The following is a 24755-nucleotide window of genomic DNA, read 5'->3' as shown; positions in this document are numbered from 1 at the left end:
AGGGACAAGGGAACCTGGCTGGGAATGCAAGGTGTCAAATAAAAGCAGGCTTGTCAGATAAAGGAGGCCTCTGGGCCACAGAAGCCTGAGAACATTTAGCAGGAGGAGCTCGCCTACCACTCTTCCTGCATTTAGTGGCCTGACCAGGCTGACTGCAAATAAAAGCAGACCTAGAAGGATAATTCTTGTGGAACTTTGGGATAAGAGAGACAAAATATGTTTAAGGTCTTGTATAGCCTTACCTTTATCTTGAAGAGACAAACATAGCAGCAGCAGTCCCAAAGACAATTTTATTATCCAAAGGAGCATCCAGCAACTGGGCCTTAATATTCTCAGGTAAGGGCTGTAGATGAAGCCAAGAGTAATGCCTCATGACAGACTGAAAGGCAGCAGGTCTGCAAGAGGCATCAGCAGCATCACAGCTGCACTTGATAGCGTGGCATGCCACTTGAGAGGTAGAAACCAAAATAGATAAAGCAGATGGCTTACCTTCAGAGCCAGAAATAACCTGACAAGCCTGGGCAATCAAGTCTAGGGCATACCTGGTCATGGGAGTCTAGTAACTGATGGCCTGAAAGGCCCAAGTAGAAGTAGTATAAACCTTCATACTAATTCTCTCCAATGCCTTACTATCCTTATCTGAAAGCACAAGTCTGGAAGATGGGAAAAGCTTAGTAGGCTTGTCAGAGGAGACTGACACCACAGCATGGTCAGCAGAACAACACTTACAGTAAGAACTGGCAATCCTTAGAAACCTTATAGAACCTGTCAGGTTTCTTTGGAGCAGGAGGATGAGAATCAGAAGACTTAGAAGCAGCTATAAAAGGTGACTAACAAAGGAGCCAATACAGGAGGTACTACAGAAGGTTTAGGAGTGCCCACCTGAAGCAGCACATACCACCTTTTCTGGTTATCAGACATCTGAGAAGAATCCCGTTTAAAGTATTTCATCATTCTAGCTATTGTGTCCCTACAAGATAATTCCTGAAAAGGAGACCAAGGACTAATGGACTCATCTTCAGCAGAACCATAAGTCAAAGGCAAAGGCATCTGGGAAGAGTAATACAAGGAACCTTCATCCGACTGAATACTCATCTGAGGAATCGGGTTCTCTAGTCCATCTAGAAGGAGTTTAATTCCCCCTCGACATCCAAAGCAGACATCTGCAAAGCCTCAGAAGATGTGTGAAAAGAAGGATCCATGCTGGCTTCCAACAGGGTCACAAGTAGAGGAATCAGACCTAGACACCGGACAGCATACAGAACTATCACCCACTTCTAAAATATCGCCTGGTAGAAGCTGGACAGCCAAAGAATCTGGCTGAAATTTTATGACCTACTTAATGGTACCTTAGGGTTAACAGATTCTACCATACTACCCTGGATTAACAGTTTAAGCCTCTGGTTCTTGAGACAGATGGCCAGGGAAGACAGAGGCTTAGGCACAAACATCTTACAAATGCTACATGGTTGTGGAAAATACCTAAACAAAAAACACTGCTTGTGACAATCCTTATGGGGAATTATCCCTTCCACACTACCTTCTTGGATGACATGAACTCCAGGTAACCAAAAGAGAACAAGCCCAAAAGAAAAGAAAAAATACCCCAATGCAGCCCTTATCCGACGTCTAGGTATTCAGCACAGCAAAGGGCATTCAGACCAACGAGCGATGATGGTGCTCGGACTGGTGGCAAAGTTCTGAGTAGCTACATGCATATGTCACCTGTATTGGGAACATGTGTGTGATGTACAGCACATATAAGATTTAAAATCTTTGGTATACTGGCCAAATGTTTGGCTAGCCTTGGTGGGACATTCCCAAAGGTGAAGAACACTGCAACAGTGACATAAAAGGACATCATGCAAGCTCCAAACAGGTATTGGCCAGAGGTCAAGTTCAAACCTTGCAACTTGTGCATGGGAGATGAACACCTTAACCATTATGCCAACTGGTCTCTATACATTAGAAGTACACGGATATAAACTAAAACTGAAAGATATGATACGGAGGGACTACCATAGATGATGAGATTGTTAAATGGGAGTTGAGGAGAATAATCACATAGAACATTATTGTATATGAAGTAGCAGATGCTATACTGAAAAATAAGCAAGTGAGGGTACTGACTAAGGTGATTTTGTTAACAGAGTTCTCAAATAAAGGGACAGAAAGTAGGCAAGAAACAGCTGGAGGTAATGAGGAGTTAGCTAAGGGACAGGCTGGAAACAAACTACCCACATGGAAAACTAAGAATGAGAATCACAATAATTGCTTGGATTACAGGACAGGCTTCCATGTTTGTGAATAAGATTACAGACAGAGAGGGAGAGTAGTGACAACAGAGTGGCTGCCCCTGGTGTAATATGCAATGGAACAGACAGGAAGGACTATAAAAGTGGGGTAATTTGCAGGCAGTACTGAAATCAAGAAACTCAGGCAGGATTGGGAAAAAAGGTCAGGTGAACAAATTATGAAGAATCAATGGGGATGGAGTGTGCAGGGCTTTGAAATGCACGACTAAATCAAGAAGCGCCAAGATATTTGCATGAAAATGCCCATCTACATAGATTTTCATATTCTAAGTAAACTGCAGAGATCTTAACTCACGTTCAGAATAACTGATGAAGATGAATGGGGAGCGAGAAGGAAAACAGGCAGCATGTGCCTTGGGTGTGTCCAGAGTTGGAGTTTAAAGATGCACTGCAATACACCATAAAGAAAATGCTGGGTGAACAAGTGGAAGATACCAAGAGCTGGAATAAGGGAACATGTAAGGACTTGGAGGTCTTATTAACTAATAATGTTGGCAACCAAAAAGGTGATGACCAAAAGGTAGAAATCAAAGGTGAGTGACTTTAGAATATGTGCTACGTATTAAGGAAATGGAGGAAGGCTTTTTAGATGAAGAAAGAGCAAGATGCATACCCTTAAATACAGCATTTAGGAACACTGCCTTTGAAATTAGGAACACAGTGATGGGGATGAAAAATGTTGGGGAGAATTGAAAATGGCACAAAAATAAGAGTAGTGGAGGGTATGCAGGTCCATTGGTTGGAAAGATATCAATACTTTCAGATGTATAAAAAAAAAAAAAAAAAAAAAAAAAAAAAAAAAAGAAATTGCAAATTTAAGTACGACTGTGACATGAAGTTGATGATGATTTTAGATACCTGGTGAGCCCTGTTCAAAAAATGGAGTTTGTCACATGAATGCTAACATTTCATTGACTAATAAGTGCTTGAACCACAAAGTACAATGTTTTAAAAAAGCCTGCCTTCCACTGACAAGGTTATTACAGAATCCATGGGCTGACTCGTGTGGCTCAGTGTGTATAGACACTGGTATGAGCAAGGGATAGTTACCACCAGCAGTAAATACCCTTTTTGTGTGCGTCTGTTTTCACAGTGTTATGATAATGAAACTATGCACCAGATGGATGTGTTCAAATAACTGTTGTAGAAACAGCTGTAGGGTTCTAATTCCAGATAACATCTGTATACTGAAGGTTTATAATTCTAAAGGCCCTGATAGATGTAGTCACATTTTTAATTATCTACTTAACCTGGTACACCACAGCTGAAAATGAAAAGCACAAGGAATGTATTAGAAAAATATCTGTACCAGACTTAGACTGCTCTACTTTCAGTCCAAATCTGATGCAGCAAAGAGCATCCCGTTTTTTTTTTAGCTAACTCTCACTGCAGCTTGAACATATTAGCCAGTGTTCCCAATTTTCCACATCTTGATGACACCAGTGCAACCCCCCCCCCAAGAATTAAAAAAAAAAAAAAGAGGCTATCCACCATTCAGGAAAGGGCAGTGGAGACTGCAGTATCAGAGGCATAGAGCAGCACAGGACCTGCAGCATCTTATATCCTGCTTGGGGGGGGGGGGGGGGGTTGAGTGGGAAAGTTTTCTTGTGCGCAGCCTAACCTCGCTGATGTGTACGATAATGCAGTGTGACCACTGCTCTCTAATGTGTACTGATAAGTTCCACTTTAATCTTGTTCACATCTTACATCTGGTGCTACCCATGTGAATACCTCCAAACACTAATGGAGAATGTGAGCTTTAACTGCATTCTACCACCTCCCCATATTCTTCCTCCCAAGGGAGGTGAGCAGGTAGTACCTCATCTTTCCTCATTCCCTTGCCATTATCAGCTTTTCCAGAGCCTGGGCCATTAACAAAACCCAAGTTGCCCAGTCACAGTTCAGGCTTCATCCCTCAGCACAACACAGCTGACCATAAATAGGTAGTAATGTATCCTGCAGCTATGCTGCCAGTGTGACAGAGAACAGTTAAGGTAGATACATTTATCACATAGTGAGTAGATCTGCACCCAGCTCTGGTTGAACAGCATGGCACCAGGTGGTGCTAAGTACTGCTCCACAGGTCAATATATACCCAGTTCTACTTCAATCGTAGTCTATTGCTTGAGACTAACAACATTAGATACTCATACATTCAAAAACCCATGTATTGTCTTTTCCTTCATATTTCCATCATAGCATAAAAATTCTAGCTGTTTACAGATGTGTCCCTACAAAATATTAACTTTCTCTGCCCCAAATTGTGAAATGGCCACCAGATCCTTTCTGAAAATTTCCCACCATCATTTTTCAAGAACAGTTTAGAAGTGATCTACAGGTTTTACAACTGTAAATTACATGTGTAGGCTGATTGATTCAGGGTCAATATTTTCACACGAACAAAGCAAGGACTAGACTTTTGTTTATGACTTGACTGACAAGCTCTTTCTGTTGGGACAGGTATTAATGCAAATATCTTTTACTATTCTTACTACTCTGACATTGTAGTAAAGTGCACTTCTTATGTTAGTACATACTGTGGCAATGTCAGTTAAGGACTGTGCATTTGTGCATTCCCTACTCTATGTCATCACATTTTTATATACATTCCATTTCTTTCATTTATGTCATATTTTGACCCTTTTCTGTCTCCTCTAAAATCATCCAAGGTTCCCAGTGGAACTGACATCAAACAACTTCAACTTTTCTGAAACTAGTTCTGTGAGAGAGACAGAGAAACTCACAGTCATCCTTATAAGAAACTCATTTCTTGGAAGTTGATTCATAACTCCTCAGCAATGTTAACCTTTTATGTCCCAAACACTTCCTAACAAGTCTAGAATTTCCTTATCATATTCAATCTCTTCTTGCTTCTGTTTCTATCCCAAGTGCAAATGATAGAGCAAGAAAAGGAGATAAATTCGCACACTACTAATCTGCACTCTCAAACAAGAGTTTTTAATGCATGTTAAGAGTGGTGGACACCACAATTTATTGCAGTAATGACAACAGCTCCTCCAACGAGAAGCCAGCCTGAGCCAGCGTCACAACAGTAAGAAATGGGCAGACAGATGCTTTAGGGAAAAAAAAGGAAAAAAAACAAACTATTTATGTAAAACAAAACTTCAGGACATACTTTGATAAGCCAAAAGGACAGATTTCTAAATTTCAGTTTACCTGTAGTACCAATACATAAACCACAGATGCAAAATATTAAAAAATTAAAGGCTACATCTATTTAGTTTGAAAGTGTACTATAAAAATAATCCTTGTTTATGTGTACATATTTTTTCTTGATGAACAGGAGGAAAACGAGAGGTTAAAGTGGTGTATTCCACGATAAACATTAATGCACTTAAAACAAAAACACTTGTGAGTAAGCTAGTTACAAATCTGAGAGGCAAAGGGATAGAATTCCACACAGAACAAAGTTTGTGTGTGGCATTTGACATATGCTGCGTGAAAATAGCAACTTAAGCACGTGTAGGCTATATAAACTATAAAGGTATGTGTATGCATGGAATTGAAGTTAGACCATTTCAGTGACACTGCAGCCCTTGGTCTGAAGTGAGGTGCGAGACCATAAGTCCTGCAGCTGCTTTTTTAAGGTACGACCAGCTGAAACCATTCACATCCTAATTAAGGATAGGGCTAGCAGCTGGGGAACAAGAATAGATTGGTTATGCACAAAGAACAGGTGGGAATGATCAAAGAAGGATTAAGACCTCAGTCCTTATGCTCTGATTATCTACATTTTTTCAGCAGCTCAGGCAGTAACATCAGATGCATTTCTGTAACAGAAGACTAGAGAGATGGCAGTGCTAACAGAGATTTTTGTATTTTAAAAGTGTGGGACAAATGCAGATTTTCCTGAAGGGGTTCTCCAAGTTGTTAAATTTTGCTAAACACTAAACTTCTCCAAGCCAGTATTTACAAAGTTAAGGTACTGACATTTATTAACTTGTGTATTTAACTTTTTTTTCCTTTGAGGGAAGTGTTATATGCAAATTCCATGCTTCTTTGAGTTGGCTGCAGCTACAACACAACGGAAGGTACAAGGGGAAGGAAAAAGTTCACTCTTTTAGCAGTTTATCATGGCTGCAAACAGTAGCTTTCTAGCCATAAAACACCAACTGCTCATAATGCTACCTGGCCCAGCTCCGTAAGTGTAACCCACACATCAAAAGGGTTACATTCTGCCATTTGCACAAACTTCTGGGGCCAGTACTCCCTCCAGAATCTAGCATGAAATCAAAAGCAACACAAAGGCATATGGAGAACCCAAGGGAGAGAGGGAGGGATACAGTCTAACAGCAGGGTAATGTATACAAACCTGAGCCATGGTGATTACCCTATGCATTTAAAAGAACAAGAAATTTGGCTTATTTTGATGTCAGTGGTATAACACTGTAAATCACAAATTCCTGTAGTTTTAATGCAACAATATTTAAATTATCACTGCTAAGTTCCTCATCAAGTGAACAAGATATGAATTTAAAAAGGCACCAGTGTTACCTTCTCCCACTGCTTCCTTCCTCACAGTGCGGTGATGGTTGAGAAACATATGAAAAACACTTTTAGTAAACTGCTCTAAACATTAACACTGCTTTTCTGATGTAATAATGAATCTTGAGTTCAAATTAATACTCTAAAGGAAACAGGCAAGTGCCAAAGCACACAGTTTTGATATTGGACTGACACTTTTTTTAAACTTGTGAACTTTAGGCAACTAAATGCAGCTCACATACAAAAGAGTATTTGGGCATTCTTAAAATAAAATAATCCCTTTTTACAATGCAAATTCAGGATCTGATGGGGGGGGGGGTGGACTCTAGGAAGTGACATAACACTTCACCAATGATGTGGACTGAAACACTTAATTCACATGCCATCTTTGGTAAGCACAACAGCGTCAGGAAAGAAGCAAGGTTACACACCTCCAAATAAGTGCCTTAAACCAGCTCTAGTACCTCTTGCATACTGAAGGCAACATTTGCACTTGCTTTTGATATACAGACTGAAATTCTAAAAAAATCTGATCCTTCAGCAATATGTAGTACTCTAAGACGGACACAATTAAATAAATTAAAATGCCATGTCAAAACATCATGGATAGACTTCAGCACATGAATATTTGCATACAGAGTTAAGTACAAAAGACACCCACTGATGATGAAAATATTCTTGTACACTCTGTAATTTCGTTCCCAATCAAAACAACCTAACAACTTATGTAATAAAACACAATATATAAAAAAAATTTGACCCACCCCCAACAGTTGCTTAATCTTTCTGGGCATGAAATGAATACAAAACAGGCAAGTTTGGTTGTTGAAGTCTAAAACACTACAAATGTTGTTGGCATCATTTATCCTTCTTTAATTCAGTCTCTTTTGTTTCATCCACAGATTCCACACTTGCTTTTTTCTCCTCTTGGTTCTCTTGGTACCTGGAAGTAGAATTAATTTGGTTAAAACTTAAAAGGAAGGTTGTAACAAAAAAAAAAATAATCTGAATATAAAACAAAAAAAAAAAAAAAAGAAAACCAATCAAAGTATACATTCAAAATATTTTAAGTTAGGAAGAGGCGGCAAAATAAACCACAAAAACTTGTTACTATGAAAAAATGAACTCCAAACTGGAATTTTTGGTCAAGAAAGAAAACAGTTAACAGCAAAGACTATGAACAGTTTGACAGAAACGCAACTCTTATATGAATGGCCATCAATGCAATCACAAACATTTCTTTAAACAATAAAAAACTCAAAACTATAAATCATTTAGAAAGCACTTTTGCAACAATAAAGCCTCTCAGGACCCCCAATATGGTGTCTGCAATCCCCTCTCCTGCACATATATTGTGATTTATGTAAGCTAATGCGAAATCCCCAAGATATCACAGTCTTGATCTTGTATTACAAATGAAAGAAAATGGATACTACTTACAGCACACCGATGTTTTGACCACAAATGTCTCACGTTGAAACCTGCCATCACCGACAAACAAAATCAACTATTTACATTTCTTAGGATACATTACCCTTAATTAGTTGGGGGAGTGACCTTTGATGGTGCAGCTTTCCTTACAGGTCAGCTACATCACCTTAACCATGCATTTTGTGGTTCGCCAGCCCTTGCACTGACTGATGCAGTGACCACTGCATATGCATGAGGGTCCAAGAAGCCACCATTGCTACTCTCAGGCATACTAACTTGACAGTTCTGGAGGCCCTAACCGATATGAGCAGCTGAAGCTTCCTTTCAAAGCCTACTGTTTGGTGTAGATTACGAGCATTTCTGCCTTCCTTCCAAAATGGTGACATTTTCCAAATCTGCTTGCATCCTGGCTACTGACCTGAACTCTGGACTCCACCACAACTGCAACACGGTCACCAGCATTGTTCTTTAGTTTCTTCCATGCCAGTTCTAACAGCTGCCCGACCTGCAACTTTAACTTAACACGTAGTCAGGGCTTTATTCCTCTAAAGGTGATGGCAGTATCCACTATTTATCATTAATGCCTTGTATGACTTCTTTCTGCTGTGTTTCCTCCATGATTCATAACTAAAAAGTCTGCCTATCAATATCTACCTTCTGTAACAAAAATACACACAAATGTTAGATTACAAAATGTAGGGAAGTCATATTATATGAAGCTACTGTAAAAGGCATCTCAAACTAACATTAGGTGCTATCCATGAACAGAGGTAGCACCAAAGTCTAAATGTCCAGCATGTAGGCCCCAGAGAGATAAAGTCCTGACTATGACCCAGGCAATCAAAGTCTGAGCAGCTGCTCAGGCACATGGTGGAGCTGGCTTGTGGAAGACACGACTGATGTGATTTAAAAGGATACACCTAGAATCCCAAAGGGCAAAAACACCAATGGCTGAAAGATCAGCCAGAGAAGGTTGAAAAACAGAACATCGAATGCATTTACTTACTGGCTTCACTGCCGTACTAAAAATCTTGTAGCTTGACTGCGGCACAGCGGGACTGGGTTTTTGCCTTTTACCCATGGTGGTGTGACCTTGAGTTGGTATATATAAGTAGCAGGCAGTGTTTTAGAGCATTCGGGGATTCTGTTTTACTTGTGTGGCTGATGTTTGCAATGCTGGTGTTTTTGTCCTTCGGGACTATACATGTACTCATATTTAAACCACTCATGTCTCACTGGGGAAGGTGGGGGGCACACACATTGCACCTGCACATGATACATGGTTGCATGTTACAGGTTGGAGATTGAAAACCACATGGGAGTGCTGACTTTTACAGGGGTGCAGCTCATGCGTAAGGGATAACTCCACTTACATATGTGACTGACATGGCTTTCTGACACTCATAACACACCCAACCCTGAGCAGGTGGTCAGGCATGCACCTAAAACTGTCTTCAGTAGACTCATAGCTTCTATAAGTCAGAAGTCATACAATGTGCATTTAACAAAGTCCTTTTCATATAACTTGAGAAACTGCAGAAAGGACTAGACAAATCCACAACACAATGCAGTAAAATAACAAAAAATGAAATAGAATAAAGTAAAAGGATAACTTAAAATAAGAGCACAGCAAATTTATTGGTAAGTTTTCAGCTTCCCAAAGGCACTTTCCCCAGTAAGGTGAATCTCATTTGAAACTGCACTGAAAGTATTCCAACACATTTTCTGTTACAAACTCTGCACTGCTTTCATGTTGTGGCTGAAAAAGTAGTGTGTGTTCAGTTCTCTGACTACAGTACCAAAAAAAATAAGATTATTTCATTGAAATGGTCTGCCTAGAGTTCTACTGCAAGAACTTCATATCCTTCATGAAGTTTCCTACACAGATTCTTGCTCATATCAAAAATGAGGAATGGAATAAAAAGTAACATCTCTGAAAATAAAACAAAATGTCTCCATCTCTTAAAAAGAAGACGTTCTAAGAGTTACGTGCACTGGCCATTACTGTGTTCCAGAAAGTCAAAAATTCCCAAAGACATCAGTGAAGGAAGGGACTAACACAAATCACAGTGCACATAATTTTTGTTTCAGCCATCCTATTATTGAGCTCCAGGGTCTTTAATAAAACCAGTTTTGTGTGGCACTTCACTGCATTTCTACAGCAAACCCAGGTGAACACCCCCCCCCCCCACCAACATGGATTGTCTTGTGTTGGTTACTGTGTGAAGGACACTGCCCTTGGGCAAAATCATGTGGACAGCGGCACCCCTTGTTGTCAAGCTGTGCCTTAGGAATCAAAATACCATGTCTGACCTGTGGAAAGATGCATACCATGTCTGACCTGAGGGAAGATGCAGCCATCCTGTAACCTTGCCTAGGGATCTATTATTCAAAGCAAGCAGCACTCAGAAGTAAGCCCAACATTACTTCACACTTTCTTACAGTTGATAATTTGATGTACTTTCTACAAGGTTCCCATGTTACTCACAGTGTTACAGGAGGGCAATGAAAGTGGTGGTGCCATGTGTTTTAAAACACAGCCAACACTGACCCAGGTTAACGTACCAACTCCTGCAGATTTCACCTTGCATATCACCCTTCTTACTGCTTGGGATCTTTTCTGCAATAGTGTGAATACTTCCTCAATGATGCAATATGCTTGACTCAGACTGAAATCCACTGACCTTCCCACAGAGCTCCTCCAGGACAAGGAGGGGCATGGCATCATTCAGGTTGCATCCTCTGCTACAATTCATGTTTGTGGATATTTAGTGTACTTTGTTTAGTTACCTCAAGACTTATAATGGAATCTGCTTCATGGTATGACCCTTTCCTGTTTATTTCAAGCTTTCTCTCCCAACAGTCTTAACATATCACACTGAACTGGTCAGTTATAGGAATTTAAAAATATTTCCAGCTATTTACTACTGCACTGATGACCAGCGCCTTAAGGAAGTCAAGGTGAATGACTCGTATTTGCTTGTGAAGACATAACAGGACTGTCACTGGTGCTATGGATAATTTCATCCAATAATATGTATGTCATGTATGTCCCAGGCTTCCTGGGATATCCTAACTGTGACTTCTAACAGTTCTGGGTGAGGGCAGGGATAACCACAATGAAAGTCATATCTGACTGAGGGTAAGTTTTGAGTGGCTGAACAATGTACACTTATGGGTTCATGACAACACACTATAACACTGTACTTCCCAACACTGTGGCGAACATACAGACTTGTGTCACTAAAATCAGAATTGGTGGGGCTACTGCAGTCCCCACACCCCTGTGCTCCTAAATGTACCGAAGTAGAGGCTGTTCAACCTTGATGGTAACAGAATCCTCCCTCACCTCACAAAGATCAACAAGGTTAAAGTCAGCATCATTGCAATCTTTGTTACGTTTGTTTCAATGATTGTGCTGTGATTTTCTGGCACCCAAGGGATGCATTATCAATTTATGCGCACCTGTGGCTTATCACTCAAATTTTATGACAAAATTCTTGCATTGAGATTTCTGAAGCTTCAAACTGTCCAGCTGCGCACTTCCAAGTGGCTAACAGGCTGTGCAGTATGGTCTGTCTTAAACTCTGTGAATCAGGCATTCCCTTTCCATACGTTCATATTAATACAGGGATGTGTTGACTGAGGACTGTCTAATTTTATTGAGATGATCTTTTAAGTTGACTAAGAAGAGGTCAAGGTAGTGATTTTTAATTCTATTTTCTGTCCATTGCTTCTTGGACTCCTGGACTAAAGTACAGTTTTGTACCTACCATAAATGTAGATGTTCGAGTGCCAATACAGCTGCAGTAATCACAGATGGGTTCTCTGCCGTAAGGCGGGTCCTCGGTCGTCCGAATTCCAAAGTCTAGGTCCGGCGTCGGTTGGTGTCGCTTTCTCTCTTGATGTCAGTGAGGCCAGAGTATACAAGACACAGCCGACGCCATGTTCTTCAGTCTTTCTTGCCCCAGATGTCAGGTGCCCCCAGAAGGAAGGCAATACATAAATTATATATATATATATATACACAAACAATGCAATATAATCCAAAATCAGTAGTTGCAAGCAAATAACCATAGAAGGATAACCCAGTCAGGTTGTATGAGGGGGTTAGGCCCTATGCCTTTACCAAGTGGGGAAGGCGGGAGGGTAACTTGTACTGCAGCTGTATTAGCACTCGAACATCTACATTTATGGTAGGTACAAAACTGTACAATGTTCATCGTGCATACACAGCTGCAGTAATCACAGATGGGTAGAATCCCAAAGCTACACACAGGGTGGTAGGTACTAGTTGGAACTGGCATGAGCCAGAATGCCCTGCAACACAGCAGTGGCAAAGCCTGCTCTAGTTTTGGAATATAAAGGCAGGTGGTAGTGTTTTGTGAAGGTATGTACAGAACTCCAAGTGGCGGCCTCCAAAATGTCTTTGGTAGGAACTCCTCTGAGGAAGGCTGTAGAGGTAGCTGTGGCCCTGGTGGAGTGGGATCTGATGCCTGTGGGAACAGATTTCCCATGATATGAATAACAGAACCGTATGCAGTGGCCTATCCACTTAGAAATTGTCTGCTTGGTCACTGGCTTCCCTTGAGCCCCTACAGCATAGGACACAAAAAGTTGTTCTGATTTCCTGAAGGACTTTGTTCTGTCCAAATAATAGCGTAGCTGTCTATGGATGTCTAAAGAATGTAGCAACCTTTCCCCTTGGTTTTGAGGATTGGGGTAAAAGGTGGGTAAGTGTATGGCTTGGTTTAAAGCTACCCTGGATACCACTTTAGGCATAAATGACGGGTTGGTACGAAGGGAAACCCTGTCCTGATGGAACATGAGGAAGGGCTGCACCGCCATGAGGGCCTGTAGTTCCGAAGCCCTACGAGCTGAAGTGATGGCCAGAAGGAAGGCTGTTTTCCAGGACAAATATTGCAAATCTGTTGATGCAGCTGGTTGAAAAGGAGGCAATGTTAATTTTTCTAGAATGTAATTAAGATCCCAGGCTGGTATTGGTCGTTTCCTTGGAGGTCTTATATTCTTAGCCCCTCTGAGGAACTGTCGTAAGAGTGGGTGAGAAAATAAAGGTGGATCAGAGCTGAATTCTGCAGAAATGGCTGAGGCATGGATTTTTATAGAAGAAAATGAAAGTCCACTGTTCAGTAGCTCTGCTAGATACTGTAATATCTGAGGCAAATTCAGCTTTTTAGGGTCCTGGCCTTTTTTCTCATTCCAAGAGCAGAACCGTTTCCATTTTGCGGTGTAAGCCTTTCTAGTAGATGGTCTTCTGGCCTCCAAAATGACATCCTGCACCTCCTTGGAAAGTAGGATCTGTTGTGGTGTTAAGGAATTTTCCATGCAGCAAGATTGAGTGTTTTCAGCTGACCGTGAAGCGTTTTGTAGCTGTATTAAGTCAGCAGAAGAGGCATTAGAGGTAGGGACCAAGGAGGAGTATGTGTTAGACTCCTTAGGAGCGGATACCAGTGTTGCCTTGGCCAATCTGGAGCAATCAGTATCATCTTCGGTCTGTCTGCTCTTGCTTTCAAGAGCACCTTGGGCAGAAGAGGCAGAGGTGGGAAAGCGTAAACTGTCCATGCTGTCCAACTGAATGAAAGGGCGTCCACTCTCCAGGCCTTTGGGTGAAAGGTCCTTGAACAAAAAATTTTCCAATTGATGATTCCTGTGGGAGGCAAAAAGATCTATGTCTGGCCTCCCCCACTCCTGTATTATCTCTGTAAACACCTGAGGATGCAACTTCCATTCGTGTGGATCTGTCATATTTCTGCTTAGATTGTCTGCCAGCGTGTTTTCCAATCCTGGCAAGTACTGTGCTTGAAGTTCGATTTGCCATTCCAGAGCCAAGTTCCAAAGAGTCATGGCTAGTCTGCACAAGGGGTATGAATGTGTTCCGCCTTGTTTGTTTATGTACCACATTACTGTGGTGTTGTCTGTTCTTATCAGTAATTGTCCTGGATGCAGGAGGTCCTTGAAAGCTATAATTGCATTTATTACTGCTAGCATTTCTTTTTGATTGATGTGAAGGTGCTTTTCCTTTTGGGACCATTTGCCCTGAATGCACCTGTCTGTCATGTGCGCCCCCCAGGCGTAGTCTGAGGCGTCTGTTGTGATGACTTGGTTTGCTTGAGGCTTGCAGAAAGGGAGGCCTGTGTTTGTTTGACATGCTTGGGCCCACCATAGAAATTCCTTTTGCAAACATGGAATTATTGGTATTATTGTTTCCAAACTGTGACTGTGTTGAGACCATAGGTTTTTTAGGTACCATTGAAGTTTCCTCATATGCAGCTTTGCACATGGGATTAAAAGAATGCAAGATGCCATGAAGCCCAGAGCCTGCAGGATTTTCCTTGCAGTAAACCTAGTACATTTTGCTAGTATTTTGAAGTACTGAGTTAGCTGCCCCTGTTTTTCTGGCGTTAGATAGGCCATCTGGGTGTTTGTGTCCAAGTTGGCACCCAGGAAAGTTATTTTCTGAGATGGTGTTAGCCTGGATTTCTTTTTGTTGATTGTATATCCCAGAGAATGCATTAACCGTGTTACATAAGCCAGATGTTCCAGAAGTATGTGCTTGCTGTCAGCTTGGATCAGGCAGTCGTCCAGATAAGGGTAAATTTGTATCCCTTGAAGTCTGCAGTAGGCAATCACTGATGCCAGGCACTTTGTGAATACTCTGGGCGCAGTAGATAAGCCAAAGGGCAATGCAGAGAATTGGATTGAACCTGCAAGAAATCTGAGGTATCTTCTGCAACTTTGTCTGATTGGGACATGCAGGTATGCCTCCTTGAGGTCCAATGTTACCAGCCAAAACTCCTTGCCCAGCATGGGAAGAAGCTGCTGTAATGTGAGCATCTTGAATTTTGGTACGAGTAAAAATGTGTTTAGGATGGATAAGTCCAAAATGGGTCTCCAGTCGGTTCCTTTCCTTGGTACCAGAAAAAGTCTTGAATAAAAACCTTGACCTTGTTCGTGAGTAGGTACCTCTTGTATGGCTCTCATGCTTATGAGCTTTAAAATTTGTAGTTGTGCCTCTGCCCTTTGATTGTGTGGCAGGTTTGGCATGCCTCTCATTTTTGGAAGAGTGTGGAATAGAAATTTGTAGCCTCTGTTTATAATGTCCAGGATCCATTTGTCTGTTGTGACAATATGCCAATTTCTTGAAAATAATGCTAGCTTTCCTCCCAAAGGTGCTGCCAGCGGAGACCTGCTTGGCATGGAAATGAGAGAGTCATTGGGTTTGTTTTCTGTATTGTTGTGCACTGTCTTCGCCACCTCTTGGTGCTGGAGTTTGCCATTGTCGGCCTCTATATGATCCTTGTGATTGCCCTCTGCCCCTTGTGCGTTTGTATCTACCTCTTTGGGGCTTGTCAGTGGCTGGAAAGGACCAGTTTTTAGAAGGCCAATTTCTGCTAAAACGTGGTGGTTGGACCTGTAAAAAAGCTTTGACAGTTTGCATAGATTTGGCTTTTTCTTCCATTTTCCGTAATATCTCTTCAGCATTAGTACCAAACAGCACATCCTTTTGTAAAGGAGCATCTAGAAGTTTAGCTTTCACATGATCAGGCAAGCTTTGTTCCCTAAGCCAGGCATGTCTACGAATGACTGATCCTGTAGCAGCCGCTCTACTTGAGGCCTCTAGGGCATCATAGCCACATTGTAAGGTGTGTTTACCCACTTGCTCTGCACTATGCATCATATCCTGTAACTCCTTTAAATCTGGTTGTTCAGGTTGAGACATTTTATTCCTTAATTGTGATAACAGGAACTGTTGATATTTAAGCATATGAAACTTTTAGTTATGTACTCACCATAACTTCAGATGTTTGGGATCCATCTCGCCTACATTCTGACTGATGGGTTCGGAGCCGATCCCTCGGCTCCGACTCGGCACGCTTATGCCAAAGAGCGAAGTCTCTTATTGGCTGAGCTTACTATATCCCAGGATGCACCACTACCAGTCCCCCAGATCTAGTTTGTCCGCATACATGCACACACGCACGCACTGCTTATATAACATCGCCAGATGAAACAAGATAAAAACAGTAGAACTCAAACCGTTCAATCTCTTCTGATCTCCAAGGCAGGGGGAAGGAGGGTGGGTATTAGGAATGTAGGCGAGATGGATCCCAAACATCTGAAGTTATGGTGAGTACATAACTATAAGATGTTATGTGATCCTATCTCGCCTACATTCTGACTGATGGGACAGCGTCCCTAGCACCTGAATCCTGGGTGGCTCACTGGAAAACACTCCTGAGTACCGTGGAACCAAATGATGCTCGCCCTTTAGATGCCACATCCAATTTATAGTGGGAAATGAAAGTGTGCGGGTTGGACCAAGTAGCCGCAGCACAAATCTCAGAAATAGCGAGCTTGGAATGAAATGCAATAGAGGTAGCCATAGCTCTAGTAGAGTGAGCTTTGACAGATGTTGTAAGTTGCTTATTTGAAGAGGAATAAGCCTGAGTTATGCAATCTCTAATCCATTTGGCAATAGTAGCTTTAGTGATGGTTTTACCCAGTTTATTATCTGAAAAGGACACAAACAATTGGTCTGTTTTTCGAATTTGTTGAGTCCTGTCTAGATAGAAGCGCAATTGCCTGTGAACATCCAACTTATGCAAGGTGTATTCCGCTTTGTTTGAAAATTTTGGAAAGAAAACTGGTAGCTCTAGAGATTGTTGGAGACAGAGATTAGAACAAACTTTTGGAACATTGTTGGAGACAGAGATTAGAACAAACTTTTGGAACAAAAGATGGATTAGGCCTAAGTGATGCTCTATCCTTGTGAAAAATCAAGTACGGTGGTTTGATAGATAGGGCTTGAAGTTCTGAAACTCTTCTTGCAGAGGTAATTGCAATTAAGAAGGCAGTTTTCCAAGACAGATATTTCAACTCACATGTAGCAGCCGGTTCAAAGGGGGAAGATGTTAAGGCACGAAGTACCAAATCAAGATCCCACGGAGGCGCAGGATGAAAAACTGGGGGTCTTAAAAGCACAGCACCTTTCATGAAAGTTTTACATAATCTGCTACTCATCAACGGTGGGTCTATGGATTCGTGAAATTTGGAGATAGCTGCTAGTTGGACTTTAATAGTAGAGACTGAAGATCCTTGGTTAAACAAGGATGTTAAAAATTTCAAGACCTCTGGTATCGGGGCCGTAATAGGGTCTAAGCCTCTGAGTTGAGCCCAGATAGCAAACCTCTTCCACTTACTGTGATACAATTTCTTAGTGGTGGGTTTGTGGGCTGACGATAAAATGTGAATAACTTCCGGGTCCAAGGTGTGATTTCTGACTAAAGTCGGAAGTGGAGGAGCCAAGCTGTTAATTTCAAAGTGTGAAGGGACTGGTGCTGTTGTCCCGACTGATGAATCAGAAGGTCCGGAGTTAGATCCAAAAACCAAGGACCGTCCAGAGCATATTTCTGTAGGTAGGGGAACCATACCTGACGAGGCCAGTATGGAGCAATTAGAATCATTGTGGACCCCAATTGGGAAGCTTTCTGGATGACTTTGGGGAGGAGTGGAACCGGAGGGAAAGTGTAAAGCAGTCCTGTTGGCCAAGGTTGGACTAGAGCATCCGTAGCTGCTTCCCCTTGACGCGGGGTCAAGGAAAAGAACCTTTTGCACTTCGTGTTTTGTGGTGTTGCAAACAGGTCGCAGCACGGAATCCCCCATCTTTTGAAAATCTGAGCTGCTACTGTTTCGTTCAGGGACCACTCGTGAGGAGAGAGAATAGTCCTGCTCAGTCTGTCTGCCAATACACTGGATTTTCCTGGAATGTGGGTCGCTACCAGGAAGCGGTTGGTAGCCACTGCCCATTCCCACACCCTCATGGCCTCTCTGCAAAGGGGGTAAGATCTGGTCCCTCCTTGTTTGTTTAGATACCAGACCACCGACATGTTGTCTGTGTGGATAGCGATAATGCCTTGAGGGAGAAAGTTGTGGAGGGCTTGTAGGGACAGAAGTACAGCCCCCATTTCCAACACATTGATATGGAGAAATGTTTCGTTTGGAAGCCAAGAACCCTGAACTGACCTGCCCAGACAATGCCCCCCCCACCCCGTCTGGGAGGCATCCGTCGTTAAGGTGGCTACCGGAGGGGGCATAACAAAAGGTCTTCCCTGATTCAGATTGGATGGCAGAAGCCACCAGCGGAGGTCCCGTTTGCACGTTTCTGTAATCAGTATGTAATGATTGAGGGGGAGATCCTGAAAGGACCATTGTGTCGATAACAGCCACTGAAGAATCCTCATGTGCAATCTTGCCAGAGGAACTAGGAGAACCGTGGCAGACATTGAACCTAAAAGTTGCAGGACCAACCTGGCTGGGGCTTTGGATCTTAGAAGCAGGGCTCGGACTTGACCTCGTAATGTTTGTATCCTTTCGGTAGGAAGGAAGATTCGCATCAATTTTGAGTCTATCTCTGCTCCTATGAATCTTATGCGCTGAGAAGGCAGCAAGACAGACTTTGACCAGTTGAATGTAATTCCCAGGGAAGCACCCAGGGAGATGGTGGCTTGTAGGTTCTCTAGTAGTAGATGCCTGGTGGTGGCAGTCAGGAGCCAGTCGTCCAGATAGGGAAACACTTGGAATCCGAGACTCCTCAGGTGAGCAGTCACTACTGCCAAACACTTGGTGAACACCCTGGGGGCTGTGGTGAGACCAAAGGGCAGTGCACAAAATTGGAAATGACTGTCTCCCAGGCTGAAGCGCAGATACCTCCTGGACGCCTGATGTATCGGTATGTGATAATAGGCGTCCTTGAGATCTATAGAGCACATCCAAACATCTTTCTCCAACAAAGGGAGAATGGACTGTAAAGTGACCATTCGGAATTTGGACTTCACGACGGACTGGTTTAGTTTGCTGAGATCCAAAATGGGTCTCAGGTCCCCTGTCTTTTTTGGCACTAAAAAGAACCTTGAGTAATTTCCGGATCCGATCTGGTCTGTGGGGACCGGTTGGATGACTCCTTTTCCTAGCAGCTTTGAAGCTTCTACAGCTGCAATTTCCCTTTGACTGGGTGGTGGGTCCGGGATTTTTTTGGATGGTGGGGGTGAGTGTGTGAAGGGAATGGTGTAACCTCCGGCGATAATCCGAAGCACCCATCTGTCCTGAGTAATAGACTCCCAGGCTTTTAGGTGCTTGGCAAAATGGCACCCGACTGGCTCCGGAGCAGCACAGCCAGGCAATCCCTCATGGAGTGTGGGAGGCTGAAGAGCCACGAAAGGACTCGCGGTCTCCAGTGTTGCGGGGCCCTCTGCCGCCTCTGGGACGGCGTCTCCCAGAAAAATTTCCCCGTCCTCTGCCTCTGGAAGGGGAATCTTCCTGCTGTTGAGGGAAGAATTTCTGTGATTTGCGGAACCACATCTTCCCTCCTCTTTTAGCCTTGGGATAAGGCCGAAAGGGAGTGGAATAACGTGCTCCTACGGCAGATAAAGTCTTTCCCTCTTGCTCACAGCGGGTAAGAGTGTCTTTTACCTTGGGTCCAAACAAAGAGGACCCATCAAAGGGAGCGTCGGCAAAGGAAGACTTGAAGGCCTCCGCAAAATGACAAACGGAGCCAGGCTTGCCTCCGTAGAGCCACGCCTGTGCCTGCCGCTCTACCCGTCCCTTCGGCCGCATATGAGACGAGCCTCATGGACGAGTTAGAAATCGAGGTGAGGATAGCCAACTGAGAGCTAACCGACTGGGCTAGCTGCTCAGGTAGGTTACCTGAGAGGGAATCTGAGAGCTCCTTGACCAGATCCCTCTGTAGTCTGGTGAAATGTGCCAAATAATTCAGGGACCTCAGAGTAAAGGCCGCTGAAGTCAGGGTGCGCTTCCTGCAGTCCATGCTCCTAGACTCCTTATTAGGAGGATGGACGGACGTTGAAGCCTCTGCCACGTCCTGCTGGGTAGCAGATGCCACCACCATGGCATCTACAGCCACGCCTTTCTTTAAGAACTCCTTCTCGGGTGGGGCAGACAAAAATTTGTTAGGGCGAGAAGGCACTGGTTCCACAGTATCTGGATGTTCCCACGCCCTCCGACAAACCAAATCCAGGAGCTCGTCAAAGGGCGGAGACACACAGGAGGCGGAGGGCTGAGCCCCGAAGGCCTTGAGAAACACTGACTCATCAACGGAGGGGGGTTTGGAATTCCAGCTGCCTCTAGAATGTCTGCAAATGAGACATCATCCGAGGATGACTTTGGGGACCCCTCCGCATCATCAAGATCAGTGTCCGATGTAAGAGACTCGTCGGGGGAGTCCACGTGCTTCCTCTTGCACGATCTCTTCCTTGGGGGCTCTTCCGAAGACAACTCCGAAGAACCCTCAGGAGGAGGAGAACCCCCAGTGGGGGTAACCTCAGGCCCCGGGGCTCCGCTGCCTAGAGACAGGGGAACTGCCAAAGACCCAGTCTCCATGCCCAGGGAAGGTGCCGGTAAAGCCGTAGAGATGGCCGAAGAAGACTTGGCCAATGCACTCCTCATAGCTCTGAAAGCCGGACCCCCAGAATCCTGGGAGTGTCCGGTCCCCGGAGCCATGATAGCAGACAGAGGTCCCGCGGCCGAAGCACCGAGAGGGAGGCTCGAAACCGACAGCATTGGTCCCGAAACGTCACCCCCGGGTCCAGCCGAAGAAGTCCGTGTGCTAAACTCGGACCCGAAGGCCGGGGTTGGAGTAAGGGTCGGAGCAGACCCCAGGATCTCTACTGGCTCCATCAGCACCTGCTCCGACGGAGCCGAAGCGGTCGGAGGAGGAATGGCAATGGAGTGGGCTATCTGCTCCGAAGCCAATTGGGTCGGAGCCGAAACAAATTTTTGAAAGACTGGGGACTGGAACAGTCTTTGGAGCACCCTGTCTATGTCCGAATCTGACATCCTCGATGACCTGGAAGAGACCGAACGGGTCCGAGTAGGTCTCTCCAATGGCTCCAAGGGACTAGGGGACCGGCTCCGAGGCGACTCGATAACTATCGGCGCCGAAGGAGTGTCCAAACCAATTTCCATCGGTGCCAAAGAGGACTTCGGCGCCGAGGAGGAAGTGTCTAAGCGGACAACCTTCATCGGCTCCGAGATCAGTGGAGCCGATGAAGGTGACCCGCCTCTCGATGCCCCAGCCGTCGGCTGCGAACCCAGAGGAGTAGAGACTGGAGGCATCGAGGCAGACCGTTCCACCCTCGGCTCTGAAGTCCGTGGAGCCGAAGGAGAAGCCTGCCTATGTCTTTTGGCGGTCGGGTCCGACGGACTGGTCGGAGCAGACGCCCTTTTCTTTTTAGCAGGAGAAGGAGAGGACGCTAATGCTTCTTCAAAAGAGGGTTTTATAAGGCCTTTCAAAATAAGTTTATTTTTCCTCTCTTGGAGGACCCTCGAGGAAAACGCGTGACACACGCTGCAGGACTCCTGCAAATGTTTGGCGCCCAAACAATATACACAGAGAGAGTTGGTCATCTGTGATTGACATTTTAAAACTGCACTTAGTGCACTTCTTAAAGCCCGAAGGCCTAGGAGTCTGAGACATTATAGCAACAAATTTAGTAACTATCACAGAAAAACACACTTTTTTTTTTTTTTTTTTTAAATGACTGTCACTACAAAGATTAGCTTACGGTTGCCGATTAAGATTGACAGTCCGACAACTACAGAAAAAATAACTAAAGGGGATCCTAGAACCCCTAAGGATTTGAAAAACAATTGACTGACAGGGAAAGGCCCTTCAATTCAAAGGGGCTTCTAGTCAGAACAAACACACAATCACACACAAAATTTTCCACAAAAATACCAGTCACACACAAAAAGTACGGTATAGCTGTTAAAACAGCTTTTTGTTATAGAATTAGAAAATTCCTGACAGAAAAGTTAGTGAAAAACACTACTTAGCTCAGCCAGCTCGAGACCACGTCTTTGCTAGTTAGCGGCAAACGAGATCTGGGGGACTGGTAGTGGTGCATCCTGGGATATAGTAAGCTCAGCCAATAAGAGACTTCGCTCTTTGGCATAAGCGTGCCGAGTCGGAGCTGAGGGATCGGCTCCGAACCCATCAGTCAGAATGTAGGCGAGATAGGATCACATAACATCTGACAACTTAAGGCCCTCATGGCAAGGGTGGCCGAGGTATATACCTTTTTTCCCCACCTTTCTAAAGATCTTGACTCTCTTTCGGCAGGAAGTGGATTCTTGGCAGTAGATGCCTCCAATCCCTTGGGGCCTTGAGAAATGGTCTCAGGGTCAGCATTATGGCTTTTGTAGAGAAATTGGTGAGAGTTAGGAACTCTGTAGTACCTATCAGGTTTGACAGGTGCAGGAGGCAGGGAATCCGGGTTAAGGCAAGCCTCCGAATAAACATCAAGTATGTCCAAAACAGGAGGTATCGCCAGAGGCCTGTGTTGAGGTAACAAAAGAAATTCCCTAAGTCTTTTCTTGGAATCAGAAAAGTCTTGGCCTTCCCAATGGAAGTGTTCCCTTAAAGTGTGCAAGGTTTCCCCAAAAGAAAAATCCTCAGGAGGAGATACAGAAGGAATGGACTGCTCTGCATCCGAATCTTCAAAAGGGGAGTAAGAGTGCTCCTCTACATCAGAATGTTCTGATAAAATGGAGCCCTGATCAGAAGAGGGAGAATCTTCCTCCACTCTGGGTCTCTTGTCTGGAGGGGGTTGAGAACCCCTGATAAGAGTAATCAAATCCTCAGCCATTTTCAGCATCTGTTTTTTAGGCATGGGGCCTGGAGAAGGGCCCTGTGCAACAGGCCTCTTGGGATGCCTGGCTGCTTTGGATTTAGTAAAGGCCTTAATAGAAAAAGAAGATGAGGGTCTAAAGACACCATGGGTGGAAGTGGACCTGTCCACATTAGGAGGCTCAACATTAGCAATGGCTTCGGTTGTAGTCTGGGAAAGGGCTGAGGTACCTGCGGTCTCGGGTACAGAGGACACCGCCAAGAAGTGTCGTCGGTAGTCAGGGACTGCAAAGGCGTCTCGCTGAGAACCGGACCACGTGTAGCCGGTTTTGGTGTGGTGTCGGTGGGGACCGCGGACCTCGCGTGTCAGTCCTTGTCCTTGCGTTTTTTGGACAAAATGGTAGTCGGAGTCTCCGACGACATTTTATAATCACAGGCTTTTCCAAAAAAGTGTTGGGCGAACTCCGCCCGACGCTTAATAGTGCGTTTATTGAAAGTAGCGCAAAAGCGACAGCCCGAGACGTCGTGGTCTGGGCCTAAACAAGGTATACAGAGGGAATGGAAATCCTTATGCGGTATTTGCTTCCCACAAGAAATACAATTGTTAACTTTTTCTGACATCGGTCTGAGGCAAGAAAAGTTTCCCCAACGGGGTACTTAGCTTTAATGAAGATTTCGGTTTCCAATTTTTCGTAAATTCAGGAGCTGGCCGATAGGCACTTGCGAACTGCTTCTGCTTCGGGCACCGCGCGGCAAAAAAGATTGAAGAACATGGCGTCGGCTGTGTCTTATATACTCTGGCCTCACTGACGTCAAGAGAGAAAGCGACACCAACCGACGCCGGACCTAGACTTTGGAATTCGGCCGACCGAGGACCCGCCTGACGGCAGAGAACCCATCTGTGATTACAACAGCTGTATGCACGATGAACATCCAAGATGGTTACATCATATCTTGATTGTATCATTAAAATGATATACTGAACTGTGTTCCCTTAGTTACAGCTTCAGCTGAGATGGTTGGTATTTACTCACTGGGTTAAGTCCCACTAGGTCAGTGGCCTCTCTTCAGCGAGCCCTGTGGTGGCACTTATACTGGGCACAGGGAAGCTTTTCCCTATTCTTTTTCAACAAATGCCATGGGATTTTTTTACATCCACCTGAGGTACCACTAAGTCAAGTAAGTAGGACCTCAGTTTAATGTTTTACCTGAAGAATAACATGCCAGGAGTGCAGCACTGGAGCACTTAATCTAAGCACCTGATGTGGGAATAGAACCAGCAGCTTTCTGCTCTTACAGCACAAAAGACAAGTGCACCACCCGTTGAGCCAAGAAAAAAAATACGATCCAAAAAAAAAACACAATATATGCATTACTCCTTGCACTTGAGTTTACATTGTGCCTGCAAATGGGTCTTCGATAGCAAGTTCACTTATTAGTTAAAAATGCATGTTTTTTTCACATGTGGTGAACACAGACTTCTGTTCCCTCTCACTCAGCAGTTACAGCTTTGCAGCATAAGCCTACTACATATTTTTCCTTATATTCCATGAATGATGCAATAGTTTGTTCAATGAACTCAATGAACATTACTTTCTAGGACTTGCAACACAATGGCCACAAAAGGCAGTGTCCTCCCTACTTCATTCTGCTTGTGACCAAATCTTACGAATGCTGCCCTGAGTATTTGAACATTTACACACTGGTACTGTGTCACTTCACTAGTAGCACAAACTGCAAAGCTAGTAAAGTACAACTTGCAGAACTCAATCTGGCTAATGTAGAGACGTCTAAGAACTCCTGGAACTTGTATTTCAACTTCTTTGCTTTTTAGAGTT

At 43.9% G+C, this 24755-nt stretch overlaps 1 protein-coding gene across 1 annotated transcript in view; it reads right to left on the bottom strand.

Moving 5' to 3' along the window:
- Positions 1–5252: 5252 nt before the first annotated feature.
- The window catches only part of HM13 (histocompatibility minor 13), a 669462-nt gene continuing 649959 nt past the window's right edge, over positions 5253–24755 (bottom strand). Inside the window, exon 17 of the mRNA XM_044090321.1 lies at positions 5253–7764. The gene's annotated coding sequence lies outside the window, so the exon portion shown is untranslated. The remainder of the gene's footprint in view (positions 7765–24755) is intronic.

The sequence above is a fragment of the Protopterus annectens genome, chromosome 12.part0, assembly GCF_019279795.1.
Source record: "Protopterus annectens isolate FY-2018-M chromosome 12.part0, PAN1.0, whole genome shotgun sequence".
In the NCBI taxonomy this organism is placed as follows: Eukaryota; Metazoa; Chordata; order Ceratodontiformes; family Protopteridae; genus Protopterus; species Protopterus annectens.
This window is presented reverse-complemented; position numbering and strand designations above follow the sequence as displayed.